Source organism: Zalophus californianus, chromosome 11 (assembly GCF_009762305.2).
Source record: "Zalophus californianus isolate mZalCal1 chromosome 11, mZalCal1.pri.v2, whole genome shotgun sequence".
Taxonomy (NCBI): domain Eukaryota; kingdom Metazoa; phylum Chordata; class Mammalia; order Carnivora; family Otariidae; genus Zalophus; species Zalophus californianus.
The window spans coordinates 18,587,591-18,600,064 of NC_045605.1; the positions used below are offsets into that span (position 1 = coordinate 18,587,591).

A 12,474-nucleotide genomic window follows, 5' to 3' on the forward strand; every position below is an offset into this window, starting at 1 on the left:
CATTTCTATGTCTTCAGCACATAGTAGATGTTCAGTGAATAATTGTTGAATGAATGAATTTGTTCAAGGTCACATGGCTAATGAGGAAGAAAGTAGAAGTAGTCATAGACCCCATACTCTTGATCTCTCTGAAGATAGTTTTTTAAAAGATTTTATTTATTTGACAGAGAGAGAGAGAGACAGCAAGAGGGGGAACACAAGCAGGGGGAGTGAGAGAGGGAGAAGCAGGCTTCCCGCTGAGCAGGGAGCCCGATGCGGGGCTCGATCCCAGGACTCTGGGATCATGACCTGAGCCGAAGGCAGACGCTTAACGACTGAGCCACCCAGGTGCCCCTCTCTAAAGATATTACCTTATCCTGAGGTGGCTTGTAGAATAGTCTAGAATACAGAATAATTACATAGCTACAGGCAACTACAGTGCGAAGAGATCTCTTATGTGCTGCTGGTGGGAATATAAATTGGCGTTACTGATGCTGGCAGGCTAGTCCAAGGTTGTGAGAGGTTGTGAGAGGTTGTGAGAGGGGGCCCCATAAGACCAGCCAAGAGGGTAGGGTCTCTGGCTGTGCGCAGGGATAGAAATTAAACCTTAGCCAGCAGGAGGCGAAAGCAGACTTTACTGAAGGTATAGAGAGAGTGTAGGTACACACAGAATGTCCAGGAGACTCAGACAGGAAAGCGGGGAATCTTGTCTATGTTCAGGATCTGGGGTTTTTATTGAGGATGGCAGTCTGTGGTATGTGTCCTCTCAGGCATCCAGGAACTGGTTAGAACAAAGATGAGGGCCCAGGTATTATTCCTCGGAGCCAGAGAGTCTTGGTATGGAGATGTGTCTAGCGCTGGTGGTCAGGAAAATGCAAATGATGGCTCCACCTTGTCATTCTCACCTGGTCCTTCCTTAGATGTTATCTATTTGAGAGAAATCATTCACTTCTTGTCCCTTACAAGGAAGACAACGGTATTTGCGTTATGACGCATGTGTATAGTGAGGTGGGGGAATACCGGTCCTAGCAAGAATAGGAACAAGAAAAGGAACAAAACACAGATTTTTATGGAGTCATTCAATCCCCCTGTCTCATAACAACTTTGGAGAACATTTTGTACTACCTTCTAAGTTGAAGATGACTCCTTCTAGGGATATACCCAAGAGTAATTGTTATACATGTACAGCTGGAGGCATGTAAACAGTGTTCATAGTGGTAAGAGTCATAAAAGCAAAAACTTATAAATCATCCAAACATGACAATTATACATCAATCAGATCAATGAATGATCCAACATTCACCAGTATGGCTATATGTTAGCCATATACTACTGAACAAAAGACAGGAAACCCAAAAAGGTTTCAAACAGCATTATACATTTTGTGATATTAAAAACATCTAAAAATGTTTAGGTATCCTTTTTAGGAGTACTTATAGATTCAATAAAGTTAAATGAAAAGGAAAACAAGGAAATGATGACTATAAAACACAGGATAAAGATCCTGGGGCATGGGGAGGCAGGGGATGGGCTCATTGGAGGAGAGAGTGGTCATTGGATAAGATGTAGGTTATTGTCAAGGTCCTCACTTTTGCTGTAGGTGAAGGGTTTGTGGATGATTATTGTATTATTAAAAATGAACTGATAGCCAGCTGCTGCCTCCTGGCATGATAAGGAAACTGAGGCTCAGGGGGGTTCAGTGACTTGGCCAAGGTCAAACAGCTAGTACGTGGTGAAGCCCGGACTCAAGAGCTGCTTCCCTGCTACCTTCTACTCCACCCTACCCCCAAATTGTATTGTAAGCCAATAAAAACCCCAACTAAACACATCTGAAAGCTGGATTCACCTGACCCTTTACCTCAGTCTAGGAGCCATGTCCACCTTGTTTCCCTCACTCTTCCGCGGTATGACCGAGCACTGGGGTTTAATCTGGATCGACCCTGTGTGGACGAGACGGAGCTGCAGCAGCAGCAAGAACAAGACGATTGGGCCTGACTCCAGAGCATCGCAGACAGAGACGAAAACCTGGTGCCTATTGGCAAGCTGTCCTGAGAGCGCCATCATGACAAGGAAGAGGAGGGTGAGGATGATGATGCGGATAGTGAAGAGGATGTTGAGGACATGCAGAACACGGATGAGAGGAACAACCACAAGGAGTCACCAGAAGCTGGAGAAGTCAATGAGGTGGACAAGGGAAGCAACAAACAGGGTCAGGACCAGTGGATGATCCAGATAGACCTCGACGGCCTCAGGGAAATTCCAGTCCAGCCCAGTTCACCCTGCACCCCCTGCAGAACCAGCTGGTTGCCCCGGTGCCTGAAAGCTCATCCTTGGGTATCTCTTCAGCCACTGCTAGGAACAGGTCTCCTGGGCCCCTTGAGGCCCCAGCACCTGAGCCCACCCCACCTTTCTGCCCAGTATCTCACTCCTTGGTTGCCAGGTATAGTCTCTTTCTAGCTCTCTTTAATAAAGAGACAGGATTGAGGCTGGTTCAACATCCGCAAATCAATCAACGTGATACAATACATTAACAAAAGAAAGAACAAGAATCATATGATCCTCTCAATAGACGCAGAAAAAGCATTTGACAAAGTACAGCATCCTTTCTTGATCAAAACTCTTCAGAGTATAGGGATAGAGGGTATATACCTCAATAGCATAAAAGCCATCTACGAAAAACCTACAGCGAATATCATTCTCAATGGGGAAAAGCTGAGAGCTTTTCCCCTAAGGTCAGGAACGCGGCAGGGATGTCCACTATCACCACTGCTATTCAACATAGTATTAGAAGTCCTAGCCACAGCAATCAGACAACAAAAAGAAATCAAAGGCATCCAAATCGGCAAAGAGGAAGTCAAACTCTCACTCTTTGCAGATGATATGATACTATATGTGGAAAACCCAAAAGACTCCACCCCAAAACTGCTAGAACTCATATAGGAATTCAGTCAAGTAGCAGGCTATAAAATCAATGCACAGAAATCAGTGGCATTCCTATACACCAACAACAAGACAGAAGAGAGACAAATCAAGGAGTTGATCCCATTCACAATTGCACCCAAAACCATAAGATACCTAGGAATAAATCTAACCAAAGAGGCAAAGGATCTGTACTCAGAAAACTATAAAATACTCAGGAAAGAAATTGAAGAAGACACAAAGAAATGGAAAAATGTTCCATGCTCATGGATTGGGAAAACCAACATTGTGAAGATGTCAATGCTACCTAGAGCAATCTACACATTCAATGCAATCCCCATCAAAATACCATCCACTTTTTTCAAAGAAATGGAACAAATAATCCTAAAATTTGGATGGAACCAGAAGAGACCCCGAATAGCCAGAGGAATATTGAAAAAGAAAAGCAAAGCTGGCGGCATCACAATTCTGGACTTCCAGTTCTATTACAAAGCTGTCATCATCAAGACAGTATGGTACTGGCACAAAAACAGACACATAGATCAATGGAACAGAATCGAGAGCCCAGAAATGGACCCTCAACTCTATGGTCAACTCATCTTTGACAAAGCAGGAAAGAATATCTGAGGGAAAAAAGACAATCTCTTCAACAAATGGTGTTGGGAAAATTGGACAGCCACATGCAGAAGAATGAAACTGGACCATTTCCTTACACCACACACAAAAATAGACTCCAAATGGTTGAAAGACCTAAACGTGAGACGGGAGTCCATCAAAATCCTAAAGGAGAACACAGGTAGCAACCTCTTCGACCTCAGCCACAGCAACTTCTTCCTAGAAACATCACCAAAGGCACGGGAAGCCAGGGCAAAAATGAACTATTGGGATTTCATCAAGATAAAAAGCTTTTGCACAGCAAAAGAAACAGTCCACAAAACCAAAAGACAACCGACAGAATGGGAGAAAATATTTGCAAATGACATATCAGATAAAGGGCTAGTATCCAAAATCTATAAAGAACTTATCAAACTCAACACCCAAAGAACAAATAATCCAATCAAGAAATGGGCAGAAGACATGAACAGACATTTTTCCAAAGAAGACATCCAAATGGCCAACAGACACATCTGGGAGATCCAAATCAAAACCTCAATGAGATACCACCTCACACCCATCAGAATGGCTAAAATGAACAAGTTAGGAAACGACAGATGTTGGCGGGGATGTGGAGAAAGGGGAACCCTCCTACACTGTTGGTGGGAATGCAAGCTGGTGCAACCCCTCTGGAAAACAGTATGGAGGTTCCTCAAACAGTTGAAATTAGAGCTACCATTCGATCCAGCAATTGCACTACTGGGTATTTACCCCAAAGATAGAAATGTAGGGACCCGAAGGGGTACGTGCACCCCAATGTTTATAGCGGCAATGTCCACAATAACCAAACTGTGGAAAGAGCCAAGATGTCCTTCGACAGATGAATGGATAAAGAAGAGGTGGTATATATACACAATGGAATATTATGCAGCCATCAAAAGGAATGAGATCTTGCCATTTGCAACGACGTGGATGGAACTGGAGGGTGTTATGCTGAGTGAAATAAGTCAATCAGAGAAAGACATGTATCATATGACCTCACTGATATGAGGAATTCTTAATCTCAGGAACAAACTGAGGGTTGCTGGAGTGGTCGGGGGTGGGAGGGATGGGGTGGCTGGGTGATAGACATTGGGGAGGGTATGTGCTACGGTGAGCGCTGTGAATTGTGTAAGACTGTTGAATCACAGATGTGTACTTCTGAAACAAATAATGCAACATATTTTAAGAAAAAAGAAAAAGAAGAAGATAGCAGGAGAGGAAGAATGAAGGGGAGTAAGTCAGAGGGGGAGACGAACCAGGAGAGATGATGGACTCTGAAAAACAAACTGAGGTTTCTAGAGGGGAGGAGGGTAGGGGGATGGGTTAGCCTGGTGATGGGTATTAAAGAGGGCACATTCTGCATGGAGCACTGGGTGTTATGAACAAACAATGAATCATGGAACACTACACCAAAACAAATGATGTAATATATCGTGATTAACATAACAATAAAATTTAAAAAAACTAAAAAAAGAGAGACAGGATTGAAAAAAATAAAAATAAAAATGAACTGATAATAGAAACTAGCTAAATAGCTCAAATTGAGCCATATGGACCATGGATCGTGATTAATCTAATTCTGCAGTCCTGAGATCTAATTAAACAAAGAAACTACATGTCATGAGAATGGGAAGAGGAGCAGTACACAGGGAAAAAACAGTTTCATTAACAAGTGGCACCCAGCATGTGGCACCTTGCTTAGTATTTTCATATTCTTGATCCACTTAATTATCACAAAAACCCTATGAGTTAAATATGTTTGTTTCCATTTGAAAGATGAGTCAACAGAAGTAAATTGTCTTGCTTATTTTCCAAACCTATCAGAGAATGGGACTTGTCATAAGGTGTGGCTAAACACCTTCTGGGGTGGTTTGGGGATAGGATAGGGCAGGCAGAGGGTGAGGGAGGCACTTTTAATATTTTCATTCCCGGAGTAAAGATGCAAAACATATCACTGGCCAGAGTATTATTCTACCTATGGCTTGGCATAAGCAAAATTTTCCCCGTTTGTATAGGTCATAAGTTATTTATGTTTATATTATATTATTAAAAGCCAAAATTCAACTGAGTAAATGTGAAGGTCAAATCAGCTTTATTCAACAATTTATGAATCAGGCAGCATCCCACCTAGCAAGGAGAGAGGGACACCCAGGAGCTGTGCAAAATGGACAGATATTCTAGGCAGAACCAGGATGGGACCAGGGGGTTAACTAGCAAAAGAAAAGAAAGGATAGTTCAAGGCAAGGTCACCTTCCCTTAGGGGGAAGGCAAGGGTCTTAAGTAGATTACCTTACTAGAGCTGATCAGCATATCCTGGACTGATCAGTTTAAAAATTCCACTCAAAAACTAATGATGTAATGTATGGTGATTAACATAACATAATAATAATAAAAAAAATTCCACTCCAGAGAAAGGCTGAAATTGCAATTAGGTTAGGTATTAAATCTTGGTGGGCCTAAACTTACACTTAAAGGAGCTGGAGAAAGAACAGCAAATAAAGCCTTAACCCAGCAGGAGAAGAGAATTAATAAAGATTAGAGCAGAAATCAGTGAGATAGAAACCAAAAGAACAGTACAGATCAACAAAACTAGGAGCTGGTTCTTTGAAAGAATTAATAAGATTGATAAGCCCCTGGACAGATTTATCAAAAAGAAAAGAAAAAGGACCCAAATAAATAAAATCATGAGTGAAAGAGGAGAGATCACAACCAACACTGAAGAAATACAAACAATTACAAAAACATATTATGAGCAACTATGTGCCAACAAATTAGGCAATCTGGAAGAAATGGATGCATTCCTAGAGATGTAAAACTACCAAAACTGAACCAGGAAGAAATAGAAAACCTGAACAGACCCATAACCAGCAGGGAAATTGAAGCAGTAATCAAAAATCTCCCAACAAACAAGAGTCCAGGGCTGGATGGCTTCCCAAGGGAATTCTACCAAACATTTAAAGAAGAATTAATATCAATTCTTCTGGAGCTGTTTCAAAAAATAGAAAGGGAAGGAAAACTTCCCAACTCTTTCTATGAGGCCAGCATTACCTTGATACCAAAACCAGACAAAGAGCCCATCAAGGGGAACCTAGGTGGCTCAGTCGGCTAAGCATCTGCCTTCAGCTCAGAACATGATCCCTGGGTCCTGGGATTGAGTCCTGCGTCGGCTCCCTGCTCATTGGGGGAGCCTGCTTCTCCCTCTCCCTCTGCTGCTTCCCCTGATTGTGCTCTCTCTATCTCTCTCTGTGTCAAATAAATAAATAAATAAATAAAATCTTAAAAAAAAAAAACCATCAAAAAGAAGGATTACCGACCAATATCCCTGATAAATATGGATACAAAAATTCTCACCAAGATACTAGCCAATAGGATCCAATAGTACATTAAAAGGATTATTCACCACGATCAAGTGGGATTTATTCCTGGGCTGCAAGGGTGGTTGAACATCCACAAGTCAATCAACGTGATACACTACATTAATAAAAGAAAGGACAAGAGTCATATGATCTTCTCAATTGATGCAGAAAAAGCATTTGACAGCATCCTTTCTTGATTAAAACTCTTCATAGTGTAGGGATAGAAGGAACATACCTCAATATCATAAAAGCCACATATGAAAAGCCCGCAACAAATATCATTCTCAATGGGGAAAAACTGAGAGCTTTTCCCCTAAGGTCAGGAACAAGGCAGGGATGTCCACTATCACCACTGTTGTTCAACATAGTACTAGAAGTCCTGGCCTCAGCAATCAGACAACGAAAAGAAATAAAAGGCATCTGAATCAGCAAAGAAGAAGTCAAACTTTCACTCTTCGCTGATGACATGATACTCTATGGGGAAAACCCAAAAGACTCCACCCCAAAATTGCTAGAACTCATTCAGGAATTCAGCAAAGTGGCAGGATATAAAATCAATGCACAGAAATCAGCTGCATTTCTATACACTAACAATGAGACAGAAGAAAGAGAAATTAAGGAGTCGATCCCATTTACAATTGCACCCAAAACCATAAGATATATAGGAATAAACCTCACAAAAGAGGCAAAGGACTTGTACTCTAAAAACTATAGAACATTCCTGAAAGAAATTGAGGAAGACACAAAGAAATGCTCATGAACTAGAAGAACAAATATTGTTAAAATGTCCTGCTACCTAGAGCAATCTATACATTCAATGCAATCCCTATCAAAATACCATCAACTTCTTTCACAGAGTTGGAACAAGTAATCCTAAAATTTGTATGGAACCAGAAAAGACCCCAAATAGCCAAAGGAATGTTGAAAAAGAAAACCAAAGCTGGTGGCATCACAATCCCAGACTTCAAGCTCTATTACAAAGCTGCAGTCATCAAAACAGTATGGTACTGGCACAAAAACAGACACATCGATCATTGGAACAGAATAGAGAACCCAGAAATGGACCCTCAACTCTACGGTCAACTCATCTTTGACAAAGCAGGAAAGAATATCTGATGGAAAAAAGACAATCTCTTCAACAAATGGTGTTGGGAAAATTGGACAGCCACATGCAGAAGAATGAAACTGATAAACTCAAAATGGATAAAAGACCTAAATGTGAGAAGGAATCCATCAAAATCCTAGAGGAGGACACAGGCAGCAACCTCTGTGACCTCAGCCACAGCAACTTCTTGCTAGACACATCTCCAAAGGCAAGGGAAGCAAGGGCAAAAATGAACTATTGGGACTTCATCAAGATAAAAAGCTTTTGCACAGCAAAGGAAACAGTCAACAAAACCAAAAGACAACCAACAGAATGGGAGAAGATATTTGCAAATAACATATCAGATAAAGGGCTAGTATCCAAAATTTATAAAGAACTTCTCAAACTCAACATCCAAAGAACAAATAATCAAGAAATGAGCAGAAGACATGAACAGACATTTCTTCAAAGAAGACATCCAAATGGCCAAACAGACACATGAAAAAATGCTCAACATCACTCGGCATCAGGGAAATACAAATCAAAACCACAATGAGATATCACCTCACACCAGTCAGAATGGCTAAAATTAACCACTCAGGAACAGACAGATGTTGGTGAAGATGCAAAGAAAGGGGAACCCTCCTACACTGTTGGTGGGAATGCAAGCTGTTGTAGCCACTCTGGAAAACAGTATGGAGGGTCCTCAAAAAGTTGAAAATAGAGCTACCCTATGACCCAGCAATTGCACTACTGGGTATTTACCCCAAAGATACAGATGTAGGGATCCAAAGGGGCACTGGCACCCCAATGTTTATAGCAGCAATGTCCACAATAGCCAAACTATGGAAAGAGCCCAGATGTCCATCAACAGATGGATGGACAAAGAAGGTGTGGTATATATATAATGGAATACTATTCAGCTATCAAAAAAAAAAAGAAATCTTGCCATTTGCAATGATGTGGATGGAACTGGAGGGTATTATGCTAAGCGAAATGAGTCAATCAGAGAAAGACAATTATCATATGATCTCACTCATGTGGGATTTAAGAAACAAAACAGAGGATCATAGGGGTAGAGAGGAAAAAATAAAACAAGATGAAATCAGAGAGGGAGACAAACCATAAGTGACTCTTAATCATAGGAAACAGAGGATCCCTGGAGGGGAATAGGGGGATGGGGTAACTGGATGATGGGCGTTAAGGAAGGCACGTGGTATAATGAGCACTGGGTAGTATATAAGACTGATGAATCACTGGCCTTTACCTCTGAAACTAATAATACATTATATGTTAATTAATTTAAATTAAAAAATAAAAATTTAAATAAAAATCTTGGTGGGGTTTAGCAAATGTGACTCCATCTGAGGCCTGTTGTTTTTTTTTTCAATATATTATTCATGAATTGGAAAAACATATCTAAAGCAATGTACACAATCCCACAAAGATTCATTAAAATGTCTTTTATAGGGCGCCTGGGTGGCTTAGTTGGTTAAGCGACTGCCTTCAGCTCAGGTCATGATCCCGGGGTCCTGGGATTCGAGTCCCACATTGGGCTCGCCCTGCTCTTCCGGGAGCCTGCTTCTCCCTCTGCCTCTGCCTGCCACTCCCCGTGCTTGTTCTCTCTCTCTCTCTGTCAAATAAATAAATAAAATATTTTTTAAAAATTTAAAAAATAAAATGTCTTTTATAGAATTTTAAAATAAACTTACATTTTTAAAAACAAATATTCAAAAATTATATCTTACAACCCCTAAGATCACTGAAATTTTATTTTTTTATTTTTTATTTTATTTATTTATTATTATTATTTTTTTAAATTTTCTTAAGTAGGCTCCACACCCAGTGTGGAGTCCAACATGTATCTCGAACTCACGACTCTGAGATCAAGACCCTAGCTGAAATCAAAAGTCAGCACCTAACTAAGTCACCCAGGAGCCCCACTGAATTTTTAAATGGTGAAAATTATTTTTCCAAGTATCTTGGTTCATGACTATTGTTTCCACTCTTTTACTTTTATTTATTTTTGTAAGATTTTATTTTTAAGTGATCTCTACACCCAACTTGAAGCTGGAACCTACCACCCTGGGATCAAGAGTGCTCTACTGACGGACCCAGCCAGATGCCCCTGCATTCTTTTAAATCAAGGGAAAGGTTTTTGTCCTGGTTTGTTTGCCTCATACCTAGCTATTAAGTTGTATTCTATTTCTTAGAAATAAAATTTCCCCTTTTGCTGCCTTTACAAAACGGAAGTTGTGTGAGAAGAGGGAAAACCCTTTTTTTTTTAGCTTGCACCATATTTCACAACACTTCTATTGTTATGTGGCAAGTCAGAAACACAAACCCTGGGGCAATGACATTTGGGATGAGGTTCTTGCAAGGAGAAAACAAGGGACAATGGAGTGTCTCCAACAACGATTCCAGAATGATATGCTGGGATTTTTGTTGAGAGATGGGCATAAATAAATAAATAAATAAAGCTTCCCCTCTCTGTCTTCCTTTTGCAACGGAGCGAGGAATCTTAATTTTTCCAATGTGTGAGAAAAATAGAAGCTTTTTGTTGGTTTGGAGTGATGCTCCAAACTGTGTTTCTGCCTTAGTTTTTCCTCCTGTGTCACATGGCTTCATAGATTAAACAACCCACAGATAATTGTAGAGATACAACCACAGACTTTCTATGTGCCTGTACTGAGTCTTAAAGACAAATATAATACTTTGTGAAATAGTCCCCAATCTCCAGGTCCTTAGATCTGTTAGAATTGTGCCTCAGGACAGGGCAGGACTAACATGACTTTTTTTTTTACGTTTTCTTTTATAGAGGTGTAATTGACAAATAACATCCTGTAAATTTAAGGTATATAACATTGATTTGATACATTTATATTGCAATATGATTCACATTGTAGCATTCTGTTGAGTCACATCATTATTATTTCTTCTACTGGCAGAGTCTCTTTCTCTAACATGCTACCTGTGTGGAAACTTCTCTCTCCCCAGCCCACCCTTCACCCTCTTCCCAGCAGCCTCTTCCCCTTTTGCTAATTCCACTCCATTCGTCTTTACTTTCCCATTTACTAAATTACGGTCTCTCTGAACTAGACTGGGCATTAAAGATCAGCTAGTTTAGTGGTTTTCAAGATGTTTTTTGATCCTCTAAACCATCTTGCCACAGAAGACCTTACATAAAATGCCCATGATACAAAGTTGACAAAGTGTCCCTGCTCCAAGAAGAGAATGAGAGGATGCCATGCTTCTCCCACACCACCTTCAGTTGCCTGGGGCTCCTGGGTGACTTAGTTAAGTGCCAACAACCCCTGCCCATAAAGGGTCCCTTGGCAAAGTCCAAGGGATCCCCAGCCAAAGCCAACACCCTCATTTGGCAGGTGAAGAAGCTAAAGCCCAGAAATGGGCAGAGAACATATGCAAGTCACAGCCAACACCTCGGCATCCCAATTCCCAGAGCTGGAGCCCTCCCATGCCCGTCCTTTCTTTTCCTTACCACACGGTTTCAAAATCTTCTGGCCATGAGGAATCCCCTTGAAGTCCGGGGGCTAAAATCATTCCCAGTTATGCAAAAACTACCTTCCATTGCCAAAGCGACATCCTAACCCTCAGGACTGGAAACATTCTGCAGCCACTTGACCTTTTCTCAAAGACAGAAAGAAGAAAAAGGCAACGACAGGCTTCTGAACTTTTGAGCGCAGTAAACTGGACCCATCCTGGCATCCCTGTGACCCTTTCAGGAGGGCTACCAGTCCAAGGAAGCCGCTGGGGACAGTGCAGTGGAATTTAACAGTGCTGACGTGAACAAAAACAAGTTCATGGTCTAGGGTGGACTTTGATATGACCTGTTGGTGTGGGGGGGGGGCAGGATGACGTGCTGTCCCTTCTGAGGGAGCAGCTCGATGCTGATGGGTCAGGACCCCTCTCCTGCCTCCCTCCTCCTTCCCTCTGCTGTCAGACATCCTGGCAGGTAAACAGTCATCCCTCTTTCCTGTGTACTACAATAATAGGGACATGTATAAAGCTTCCCCAAGCGTTTCAAAGGTAACACAAGTGAAGGACATTGCATCCTAATTGCCAGCCCTCTATCCTGGGCGATACAAATCGCAACAGTCCTAACTGTAAGGAGTGAAGCAGGGTGAGGAAGCCAGGCTGGGATTTCTGTAAAAACACTCCAGACCAAACAGTTCCCATCTAAGGAGTCTGGTTTTCCATAGTGATTTTTCCAGGCTACCTAAAACTATTTTTATAGCCACCATTTCCTCTCATAGTTTGCCTACAGGCGGGAGAGAGACCATTAATTCCATTTTTCTGGAGAAACAGAGATCAACAATTTTGTGTCAAGAGGCATAGGACAAGTCCAAAAGGTAACCAAGTTATTTTAATGGTCGACATCTTTTCATGATCATAACCATGGCAATAAGTGGTTGTTTGGACAAATTTTAAGAGCTCAAATCCTGGCCCTACCATTTACTAGCCCTGTGACCTTGGACAAGA

The 12,474-nt window shown here is 41.4% G+C and overlaps 1 pseudogene; it reads left to right on the forward strand.

The window, feature by feature from the left end:
- Positions 1–1,837: 1,837 nt before the first annotated feature.
- LOC113913732 lies at positions 1,838–11,804 on the forward strand (annotated as a pseudogene).
- The last annotated feature ends 670 nt before the right edge of the window (positions 11,805–12,474 follow it).